The following is a 12,500-nucleotide window of genomic DNA, read 5'->3' as shown; positions in this document are numbered from 1 at the left end:
CTTCCTTGTTTTGTCTTTCTTCTCCTATCTCTATTTCTCATTTTCTTTCTTTCATTATTACAAGCCTCTGTGTCTTTCTCCTTCCTTTTTTGAGCAGATCTTGAGTGTTGATCGTGGCAAGTTGGAACGGAACCAACAAAACTCGCGATATACACAGCCAATATTTCATTTCTCTGTCGGTTTCGTATAACGAATCTCCCAGTTTCTATCCTGCATTAACTCTTACATTTCTTGCCGACGGTGCAATGGTTAAAAAGAAGTGTTGTTGAATGAAACGTCGGCCGCCAACTAATGAGGCCTAGATAAGAGAAACGAAGTATGATAACAGATAACCCTGGGCTCCTGTTGCGAAGTGGGCCTACGTTTGAGGACTGCTCGCTAAGTCTGTCTGTCTGTCTCTCTCTCTCTCTCTCTCTCTCTCTCTCTCTCTCTCTCTCTCTCTCTCTCTCTCTCTCTCTCTCTCTCTCTCTCTCTCTCTCTCTCCCTCTCTCTCTCTCTCTCTCCATCATTTCCTAAGCTTTCTTGTTAGGGAGTGATGCCAACCCAAACAGAACCACCAGCAAACCGTCAATCACATTTAGTTTCGGCGCTATATTAGTTCCTTCTCTTTTTAAAGCTAATAGGTAAGCAATGCCGGGGAAACGAAGAACTCCTAACTATATTATTATCTTTAAAGGCTTAGTATTTGAGATGAGAGAATTCTGCATTTTACGAAAATACAATTAATTTGGACAATACAGTGATATAGGTTTAGCTCTACGGTGACCCATTGAAATTAATCGTTTAGTTAGTTAAATAGTATGTCGAGTGAGAGTATCACCTGGCCTCCTAACAACGAGGCAAGACAACAAAAACATATTCAAAAAGGGGGAAAAGAGATTTTCTAAGGGCTGTGGTTTTTGGGGTGAAAGCACAGAGCGTCGAAAGACAGACTTTAATCCGACATGAAGTGACTCCTCGACATTAACAGGTGGGGGGAAAAACTGCCACTAAGGTATTCACGAACAGCATCCTCAAGATGAGCTACAACTTCTCTGCTCTGATTTTCAACGCGCTGGCATGACCTGAAGGCTGACAAATATTTACCTTACCACTTCCTCGAATTTTGATGAGTACTACCGCAGGAGAAAGTCACGATCTCCGATAGGCTGGTTTCCGCTTCCCACCTAATCTAAAAGTCGTTACCATTGGTCATTTCCTGCCGTCTACTTGCCGAAACATGCCGAAACATACAAGGATCGACTGAGATATTTCCCGGTGAGACCTCTTGTGTTTTGACAAGCGCAGCCAAAGGGCGCTGTATCACATCTTTTCATTGGATGGGTGTCTCTTGAATCATATTTTCATTGGTCATCGAATTCCTGTTTCCCTGTTTACCGAGACAAACAGGAAGTGGGATATATTTACTGTTGGAAACCGCAGGTGTTTTGACACGCACAAGTGCACGGGAGAAACACGCCTTCTGATTGGCTGTAATCACGTTTAGCACTTAATGTAAAGGTCTTCATCATTGGTGCCTGCCAAGATGCCAAGGAATCATTGGCTGACCTACTTCGTGTGCCAAGTGAGGTGCATGTGAATTAATCCATAAGCAAAAGCAGGGTCTCAGGAAACGCCTGGGTAAATGGATCAATGTGTTTGTTTGTGTGTGTGTGTTTGTTTGTTTGTTTGTTTGTTTGTTTGTTTGTTTGTTTGTATGGTTGGTTCTTTGTTTGTTTGTTCGTTTGTTTGTTTGTTTTAGGTTTTTTTGCTTGTGTGTTTTCTTGTTTGTTGTGTCTGTGTTTGTTGGTTGGCTGATTTGTTGTTGTTTTCAGAGTTGTTTGCCTTGTTTGTTATGGGTTGTTGTTTTTCCATGTGTTTTTTGTGTTTTTTTTTGTGGTTTTTTTGTTTGTTTGTATCTTTGTTTGTTTGTACATTTTTAGAGGGCTGTTCGTGAGGGGATGGTGGGGGGATGGTCAGAAAGAGCAGTGCTGTATCTGACCGCTTGGGATTTCTTTTTTAGGGATGGGGTTGGGGATGGGATTCATCATCAAGGTTCAATCTTCTACATGTCCTAGTCTATACCTTTTTGTGTATGCATGGTATCTGTCATGTCAGCGCTTTCACCAACAATTCACTTTTAATACCTCTCAAGCAAAACTAAACGTGGTCCAATCTTGTTTTGACAATCACAACTACAAATAGCTCGTATCCAAATTCCTGGCTTTCTCTTCGAATCAAGCAAGCGTAGTATGTCACTGACGGTACAGGTTAATATTTTCCAAAACAAACAGGAAGTCGAATAATTAACTGTAGAATTCCTCGCATTACTTTTGACACGACCATCCACAGGTACAGTGTCAAAAATATCTTACTGACTAAATCTAACATAATCACTGGTGTACGATGCCAAGGCAATGACCTACCTGGAGCCAAGTAAGCAACTTATCAATTTATCCTTCGTCTACGCTTCACAGAGACAAACAAATCAATGTTTAAAACTGGCACATTGGTACCTGCCATGAGATGGCATGCTCGGGATCGTCCCTAATTCACAGGTGACTTTTCATATAGGAGGGATACTTTGATCATAATTATTACTTACTTGAATTGCGGACAGCAAAGAGTGTGCTGTAGGTTTAGGTGTACTCTGACTGAAGGGACCTAACACTGATTGACAACTGGTACCAGCGTTCTTTTTTTAATCCAATAGTCCCAGTTCTACAGCTATTGCATAATGACATCCTACGTATCCACAGAAACGCTCGTTCCAGCAGCTGCTGCACGACAGCCTGAACAGAGGCATCGTTCATAAATCTCGAAAGTTTTGATAGTCATGATAATGAATATAATCCTTTGTATCCATACAAACGCTCATACCTGCATTTCTACTACGGAGACATTATTCAAATCTCGCATCATTTTCGGTGCGCATCCATACCAATGCTCACACGTTATAGCTCGAGATCACGGCAGCACTGTACCAGAGAGGCATCGCCCAAAATCTCAAAACTTTGGAAAGCATACAGATTTATCTAATCTGTCGGATCTTTGGCACTGCCGTTCAATTGGCTTTGAAATGGGTACTATCATTCCCAGGATTCCAGAAGTGGGTGCTGGTCGTTATCATACAGGAATTCCAGAACATGAGACGAAGTGTTACCGCACTGAGTCTCAGCTATGCACTTACAGTTACGGCTTACTCAGTTTGAAACGTTCACAGCTTCTAAACATTACGTTAAACCACGAACTGAACGCGATGATGTGTGCACTTAAACAAACTAATTTGTACCAACACTAATAGCAAAACCGTAGTGCCTGTTTTGAAAGTCACTCCAGAAAAAAACGACAGGAAATACTTCACACACTTACACACACACACACACACACACACACACACACACACACACACACACACACACACACACACACACACACACACACACACTTCCGCGAGAAAAAGAATCTTGATGGTGGTAAAAGGACAACAAGAAACACAAGAAAAGAGTCGGGACAGGACAAAAAGACAAAAAGAACAAACAGCAAAACGCAATTCAAGTAGCCAATTCCTAATACGCTGACAAAAACACAGGACAACCAACACCCTTTCTTTCCAGCTTGAAATCTGCCTTGCTAAAACCCACTGACATGTTATCTCTCCATCGCCATTTTCTGACAACACCATTCCAGTGGCCGCCAGGTAAATTAATTCTGCGAGTTCCAGACTCACCAAGGTAACGGCTGAAGCTTATCTCACCTCAGTGTGTATACTCTCAGGCCGCTAGCAGTCGAGTCTAAAGTGAATGAAAACTGAGCCGGCCAAGAAGAGGATGGTCCTGCAATATGGCCAATGACTGGCAGAAGGAATGCACGCTGATTGGAATATCGGCTGTTGCGAGAGATACCAGGGTGAAACTTTGCCCGTAGGTGTGATGAAGGTGATGCCAGAAAAACACGGGGCAGTGAAAAGTACCAGCATGTGGCTTCAAGGTTCATTGAGGCCGGATACGGAGGTGAGGGGGGAGGGGGGGGGATGTGAGGGTAATGGCTCAGGACTGAATGAGGAAGCTTCGAAGGTACGTGAGGTATTTGTATGTATGTAGGAATGATGAGGTTAGAACATTATTTGTCAGCATGAATACAACATTTCAGAAAAACAAAAAACTGTAAGTGATGAAAGGAACGAAAGGAAAGCAATGATAAAAATGACGTACAATAAAACAAAATAAAACAAATAATGACCGAAACAAGTACAGATTCAAGATGTCGAACATACTGAAAGGCACACAACACACACACCTTGACCACTCTGTAAAAGAGTATTATAGCTTCTTTGTTAGCCTGCTAGTGTTCTTCTTCCATTTACCATAATATTATTGGGGTACAGTTCAAGGCGGCCTTAACAACTTGCTCTCTCCGTCAGCAATCCACCTTGTTGTTATATCCCTTAAAAATGGGAATAAAGATTGCGGGAAGAATCAAACTTCAAAGTTCAAATAACGCCTTTAAGCCAGATTCTGCTTTAGTTTCAAGACAGTGTATATGCCACGGTTTTCTCCGGATGCAGAAGTTAGGTAGCCGGCCTATCTTGCAACAGCTACGTGACCTTGAATTGGGGATGCTATTTTTGAATGCAACTCCATAATAATGGTACGTCCTATCGGTTTTATCAACAGAAACGTTATGTACTTCTTTAAGATAACAACATAATTATAGTACTCCGATTTTCGCAACAAATTTACATAAATAGAACACCCGACGGCGATTTCACACTATGAACAGCACATCTTTTCCGGTAGCCACTTTAAACTGAAAAACTAAGTCTCGCAACACCAAATCAGATAGATCAGCACGATAAATCACAACAATGTTCATTCCATACCGACAGTTACTGGCCCACAGAACTTGAGTCTATTTAGTTTACATCGGCACATGCTCGGTCCTTTTCCCACTGCCATGTGCTGATAACCTCATGCAACGTTTTCACCCACGAGAACGCAACACATTTTTGCCAAGGTAGACCACTGGATTTTATCTGCAATTTTCAAGTTTATCTCCTCTCTCCGGCATCGCCTTGCGAAAATGGCTTGTGAAAGATGACGGAATTTTTAAGAGACTTAATCTTTATCGCTGTTGGCCTTCTCTGCAGGAAATGGAGGGGGAAAAATCCCGTCTGATCAACGTCTAAATGGACGTGTTTTTTGTTGTTGATTTTTTTGTTTACTTTGGTTGAATTTTTGTTGTTGTGTGTGTGTGAAGCCGATATGAAAATGAAGGAAGGGAAAACATATTAAGAAGTTGTAATGGAAAGAGAGAATGTACGAACAAACAAACGAACAAAAAAAAACCGTGTCACGTTTCAATATATCACTCAAGGTGATTATGAACCGGTTAATTACTACTAATTAACTAACCACACCACGATCCACTCTCGCAGGCATACAATTAAATAGAGTCAACAAAAGTATAAGTTTCAGACGCCTGTTTATGTATAAACTCTCCACCTCCCTCGAGCCTTCACTCAAAATATGTTCCTTTTACGTTCTCAACACGTAAAAAACCAGTGTTCACTGACAAAATGCCAGTACTATGTAGAAAATTATAGTAACACGCTGAACCCGTGTAAATACAGTCGAAATGAGAATGTTCTGTTCGAAAAGCTCTAGTTCGTGCAGGTGTCACACACCCCACGTTGTCACTACTCCAATGAAATCATAGATACGAAAAGACAACGGTGGTCAACGGGGTGCGTACGACATGGTGCACTTAGCTTTATCTCTGCTGCTGCTGCTTAGCCGGTATGCTGGTTAGTCGGTTCGCTGGTTAGCCGGTCCGCTGGTTAGCCGGTTCGCTGGTTAGCCGGTCCGCTGGTTAGCCGGTCTCCTGGTTAGCCGGTCTCCTGGTTAGCGTAGCCTCAACAGTTCCCGCCAGAGTCAGCCGTGCCGATGTTACGGGAACGTAACGAACGAACGAAACGAACGAACGAAGGAAGGCTGCAAACAGAAAGCATCGGTGCACTAAACATGTCAGCTACCCCTCACCCACCACCTTAAAACATGTCATCTTTAAATATCTCATCGAGCACGTGGGCCTGCACAAAACTGACTTTTTACAACAACAAAACAGCCATTTTCCGTCCTTCTCTCCCTATCTGCAAAAACCATATACAGATTAGTATTTTAGCGTCACAGAGAGTAAATTATGCGCTAACCTGGAAAGAACAACAGAGAGTATTTCATTCCACAACACAGACTCATCAACAGCGTTAAATAATGATTTATTACCTCAAAAGCCTATGATTGTAACTCTCAATGGAAGCAAAGTCCGCCTCCTCCCTGGAACAGTCTCTGTTCGTCAACAGTGACCCAAAACGTCCAGAACCCCTTGTCGAATCCTTATGCGAAAGCCATCGCCGACGAAGGAAATGTGACGACTTGTCCTCAGCAAAATACGTGGCAGAGGAAAGGAATAACTTGTGGAAGTTCCCCTAGAGTGCCGAATATGATACTCGGTGAAAAACCATCATACTCTAGTAACTGTGTGTTAGGTTCTTCCCCTTCTGCCGCTGGGTGTCAAGTGTGTCGTCCTTGAGTCTCTGACAGACCACCTAGCCAAATACACGTGACTGACCTTGTCACCAAACCAGTCCAGCTATACACAGTTTTGCCTCCCCAAGCAGGAAAAAGACACGAGAAACTCAATCCCTGAAAATCCCGTGCGCGCTGTCAGCGAAAAAAACCGTCAGCCCTATGACAGCAGAAACCTGCACTGTGAAGCTCGTGCGTTTCAAAACATCCGTGCTCGGGAGCACTGTCAGCAAAAACTCTGCTGTGTCCAATATCACGCACAGGCGCTTTCTATCATACATTGACCCAGAACAGGCACTCCACTGAGTGACGCTTTCTTGGTCTCTGTCACCCGATCGTGACACACCTCCCCTCTTCAAGACGAAACCTCGGTTTCGCTCACAGTCATGTTCTCCTCTACAGCCCGAGAGAGAAAGTCAGCTCCAACATTGTTGGCGCCCGGAATGACGCGTACCGTGAATTGGTACGGTTGGAGAATCAACGCCCAGCGCATAAGTCTGGCGTTTGCCAACCTTGCAACCTGAAGATATTGCAGAGGTTGATGGTCTGTTTCCAGACAGAAAGGTCGTCCTCAAGAACGAGCAACCCCTCGTTTCACCCCTGATGACTGCAACCTTCTCTGTCTTCTTGTCTTTGTTCTTCTGGTCTTTGTTCTTCTCCCCGTAGGCTGTCCTCTCTATGTAGGCGCGCAGCAGGTTGGCGTGGTACAGGCGTGCTTTCCCGTGCATCATGATCCTGTAGTCGTTCTGGCCCACCCTCGCTGTCACCTCAAAAGGTCCTTGCCACTGCAGTTGTAGCTTGTTGTGTTTGACAGGTAAAAGTAGCAACACCCGTTCTCCAATCTTGAAGCTGCGCGGCCGTGCCTTGCGGTCGAATCCTCGCGCGTAACGCTGTGCTGCTCTCCCCAGGTTCTCTTGAGCCAGTTTGCAGGTCTCTTCAATCCTGTTCCTGAGTTCTACGATGTAGGTCGCTGTCGTCTGCACCTCCTCGTCAGCTTCTTCGTCCGTCCAAGCCTGACGCAGGATAGCCATGGGACCGCGTACCTGTCTGCCGTACAACAGCTCAAATGGGGAAAAACCCAAGCTCTCCTGAGGAACCTCGCGGTATGCAAAAAGCAATGCTGGGATGTACCTGTCCCACGTGCGTGGTTTCTCCTGAGCTAGTTTCCTCAGCATGGTCTTCAAGGTGCCATTAAACCTTTCCACCAGTCCGTTGCACTGAGCATGGTAAGGAGTGGTGAAGTGCTGCTCCAGTGATAGCAGTCGTGCTGCCTCCGCCATCACTCCTCCCGTGAACTGCGTGCCTCTGTCGGTGAGTACCTCTGATGGAATTCCCAGCCGGGACCACATAGTAACCAGAGCCTCAGCTACTCGCGTGGCTTCAATCGATTTCAGAGGGATCGCCTCTGGGTATCGAGTAGCGTAGTCCACCATGGTCAAAATGTATCTGTTTCCGTCCTCAGACGCAGGCAAGATGGGCCCGATGATGTCCACTGCCACCCGACGAAAGGGTTCGTCGATGAGCGGCATCTTCTCTAAGGGGACCTTCCTCACCCTTCCTTTGGCAACCACCTTCTGGCACTTATCGCAGGACGCACAGAAACGTCGGACATCCGTGCAGATGCCTGGCCAGTAAAAGTGGCGCCAGACACGATCCGTGGTCTTCTTGGTACCAAGATGACCTCCCAGAATCGAGTCGTGTGCCGTTGCCATGACACCCTCGCGAAACTCGCGAGGCACGACAACCTGTTTGAATGTACCTTCTTGGTTGCTGAACTCACGGTAGAGCAACTTCTTGTCCCTGAGGAACTTTGACCTCCCATGCTTCCCGCTCAGCTTCACCTTCCCCGACTTCGCGTGCTCCCGAGGAGTAGCTAAGGTCGGGTCAGAATCCTGAGCCTTCGCGAGAAGCGCGGGGGTCACGTTCCCCAGGGCAGCTCGTGCAGCAGGTAGGGGTTTGAGAGGTTTGTCCTCTCGCTCCGCCTGTGCCCGCGTGAGCACTGAAATGACGTCGGGAGACCGATAAACGGGAACCTCCCTGGTGACGCCGTCCACAAACTGAACCCGGTTTCCAATGAGCAGGTCGCATGGAGGATCGTCCATGACGACGGCCACAATGGTCCCCGTGAACAACGGGGTTACGACCTTGATCACTGCCGTGTTCAAGTCGTAAGCGTGAGATGCCTCGGCCATTCTCACCCTGATGCTGTCTCCTGTGTAGGCCATAGCTGGAACTAGACTCGCCCGAACCACTATCATGTCTGCCCCTGTGTCCCGCAGACCTTCGCCCTTCACTCCGTTAACGTAGACGTTGCAGTGGGGCTGGAAATGTTTCCTGGAGCACGGAACGCAGAGTTGTGGGATGGTGCATGAGCTCGTGACGTCCCTGAACTCCTCACTGCCAACGAAGTGAACGCCCTTCTGGTCAGCCTGTCTCTTGTGGCAGTCCTTCTTCACGTGGCCCCGCTTGTTGCAGTAGTAACACTGGATGTCAGTTCTGGAACTCGATCCCTTGTGTCCCTGATCGTCCTTCCCGTCCTTGGGTCCTGAAGAACCCGAATTTCCCGTTTTTCCTGGCCGTGAGCCTGAAGATTTGCCGGAGATCGCCTGGGCGTCCTCGTGCACTCTGATCCAGTCGGCTGCCTCCTGAGTAGTCTTGGGCTGGTGCTCCTGCACGAAGGTCACCACCTCAGGTCGCAGGCTGGACATCAGTTGTTCCATGACTATGAGGTCGGCAAGGTCGTTGACGGTCCAGTCCTTTTCGGCCATCTCCACCCAGCGCCGCAGGTAGAGGTTAAGGCGTGCCACAAACTGATGACTCAGCTCGCCGCTCAGTCTCTTGCTGTTACGCAGACGTCGTCTGTAGGCTTCAGCAGTCAGGTTAAAGCGCTGGAGTAACGCCTTCTTAAGTGCCTGATAGTCTCTCGCCTCGTCGTCCTCCAAAGCGTTGTAGAGCTGCAATGCGCGTCCCTTTAAGCAGGTGCTAAGGCGGCTAGCCCACGTGGCCTCTTCCCACTTCTGGTCAGATGCAATGCGCTCAAACCGGCGTAAAAAGTCGTCGAGCTCGTCCTTGTCATCGTCGAACGTCGGCAGTCTCGTACGGTCGGCAACAAACGTCGGCGCGCTAGCCTGAGTGAGCGTACCCTTCTCGGCCTGTAGCCTAGCTAGCTCTAGCTGGTGATCGCGATCCGCCTGTTCCTTCCGGTCTAGTCTGTCACGTTCGTCTTTCTTTTCCTGTCTGTCAAGTTCGGCCTGTCGTTCCTGTCTCTCAAGCTCGTCTTTCTTATCCTGTCGGTCACGTTCGGCCTGTCGTTCTCTTTCTTGTCTGTCACGTTCGGCCTGTCGTTCGGCCTGTCGTTCTCTTTCTTGTCTGTCACGTTCTCTTTCTTGTCTGTCCAGTTCGTCCTTCTTTTCCTGTCTGTCTCGTTCGTCTTTCTCTTTCTTGTCCTGTCTGTCACGTTCGGCCTGTCGTTCTTGTCTGTCAAGCTCTTCTTTTCTCGTCTGTCGCTCTATGTCTTCCCTACGTTCCAGCTCCTTGCGTTTAAGCAAACTACGCGCTCTAACGCGTGCGTCACGCTCTGTCTGTTCCTCACTGCCAGGAGTCTCGAAAGTTATTCTCCTCGTCGGAGATCCCCCTGTAGCCATGGTTAGTTTTAGCAAAGCTTTATCACAAAAGTAAGTCTAACGCAGCTATAGCTAGAATACGCGGTGACGAAAGCGGTGGATACAAAAATCCAGCAACCGGAAAATGCAGAAGAAAAATCCAAACGGTGTAGAACAAATCGCGTAGCCTACTTTATGGCTGCTTTCTGCGGTGAAACAAAGTGTTTCCCACAGCCGTGGCCTACTTTATCGGCTGCTTTTTGCGGTGAAACAGAGTGTTTCCCACAGCCTTGGTTAGGACAGAAGTCCTCGGACCCTTCCCCCCCAAAATTCCAACAAAGTCAAAATATGGAGAAAAATCCAAGTAAAACAAGACGGTAGAAAATGTAACCTGTTACGGAATGCGAAACAACAATGTAGAGAAAACTGAGTAAAACGAATAACAAATCCGCTAACCCCGCTCAGCTCTCTGCAACGGAAAACTCTGAACGTACAACAACAAAGATTCACAAACAAAGGAAAGGGAGATAATCACAGTTAGCGCATACAATAACTCACAAATTACAATTTACATTTCCTGCAAGATGTGAATCGCTTAAGGTGTGGTATATGATCAAAACTATACAAAAAAGGGTAGCACCAAGCAGAAAATAAGTCGAGCACTGACGAGATTATCTGCTCTTAGTTCTCCTTAATTGGTGGGTCTTTATCAGTTGGAAATTAACTGAGTAAATCCCGGCTTGGCCCCCACGTGTCACGTTTCAATATATCACTCAAGGTGATTATGAACCGGTTAATTACTACTAATTAACTAACCACACCACGATCCACTCTCGCAGGCATACAATTAAATAGAGTCAACAAAAGTATAAGTTTCAGACGCCTGTTTATGTATAAACTCTCCACCTCCCTCGAGCCTTCACTCAAAATATGTTCCTTTTACGTTCTCAACACGTAAAAAACCAGTGTTCACTGACAAAATGCCAGTAGTATGTAGAAAATTATAGTAACACGCTGAACCCGTGTAAATACAGTCGAAATGAGAATGTTCTGTTCGAAAAGCTCTAGTTCGTGCAGGTGTCACACACCCCACGTTGTCACTACTCCAATGAAATCATAGATACGAAAAGACAACGGTGGTCAACGGGGTGCGTACGACATGGTGCACTTAGCTTTATCTCTGCTGCTGCTGCTTAGCCGGTATGCTGGTTAGTCGGTTCGCTGGTTAGCCGGTCCGCTGGTTAGCCGGTTCGCTGGTTAGCCGGTCCGCTGGTTAGCCGGTCTCCTGGTTAGCCGGTCTCCTGGTTAGCGTAGCCTCAACAGTTCCCGCCAGAGTCAGCCGTGCCGATGTTACGGGAACGTAACGAACGAACGAAACGAACGAACGAAGGAAGGCTGCAAACAGAAAGCATCGGTGCACTAAACATGTCAGCTACCCCTCACCCACCACCTTAAAACATGTCATCTTTAAATATCTCATCGAGCACGTGGGCCTGCACAAAACTGACTTTTTACAACAACAAAACAGCCATTTTCCGTCCTTCTCTCCCTATCTGCAAAAACCATATACAGATTAGTATTTTAGCGTCACAGAGAGTAAATTATGCGCTAACCTGGAAAGAACAACAGAGAGTATTTCATTCCACAACACAGACTCATCAACAGCGTTAAATAATGATTTATTACCTCAAAAGCCTATGATTGTAACTCTCAATGGAAGCAAAGTCCGCCTCCTCCCTGGAACAGTCTCTGTTCGTCAACAGTGACCCAAAACGTCCAGAACCCCTTGTCGAATCCTTATGCGAAAGCCATCGCCGACGAAGGAAATGTGACGACTTGTCCTCAGCAAAATACGTGGCAGAGGAAAGGAATAACTTGTGGAAGTTCCCCTAGAGTGCCGAATATGATACTCGGTGAAAAACCATCATACTCTAGTAACTGTGTGTTAGGTCCTTCCCCTTCTGCCGCTGGGTGTCAAGTGTGTCGTCCTTGAGTCTCTGACAGACCACCTAGCCAAATACACGTGACTGACCTTGTCACCAAACCAGTCCAGCTATACACAGTTTTGCCTCCCCAAGCAGGAAAAAGACACGAGAAACTCAATCCCTGAAAATCCCGTGCGCGCTGTCAGCGAAAAAAACCGTCAGCCCTATGACAGCAGAAACCTGCACTGTGAAGCTCGTGCGTTTCAAAACATCCGTGCTCGGGAGCACTGTCAGCAAAAACTCTGCTGTGTCCAATATCACGCACAGGCGCTTTCTATCATACATTGACCCAGAACAGGCACTCCACTGAGTGACGCTTTCTTGGTCTCTGTCACCCGATCGTGACC

The 12,500-nt window shown here is 46.6% G+C and overlaps 1 long non-coding RNA gene across 1 annotated transcript in view; it reads left to right on the top strand.

The window, feature by feature from the left end:
- The window catches only part of LOC138958758 (uncharacterized), a 381,866-nt gene that overhangs the window by 21,830 nt on the left and 347,536 nt on the right, over window positions 1-12,500 (top strand). The gene's annotated exons all lie outside the window — the stretch shown is intronic.

The sequence above is a fragment of the Littorina saxatilis genome, linkage group LG2 (assembly GCF_037325665.1).
Source record: "Littorina saxatilis isolate snail1 linkage group LG2, US_GU_Lsax_2.0, whole genome shotgun sequence".
Lineage (NCBI taxonomy): Eukaryota > Metazoa > Mollusca > Gastropoda > Littorinimorpha > Littorinidae > Littorina > Littorina saxatilis.
The sequence above is the reverse complement of the archived record's forward strand: the minus strand, read 5'-3'. Positions and strand labels throughout refer to the sequence as shown.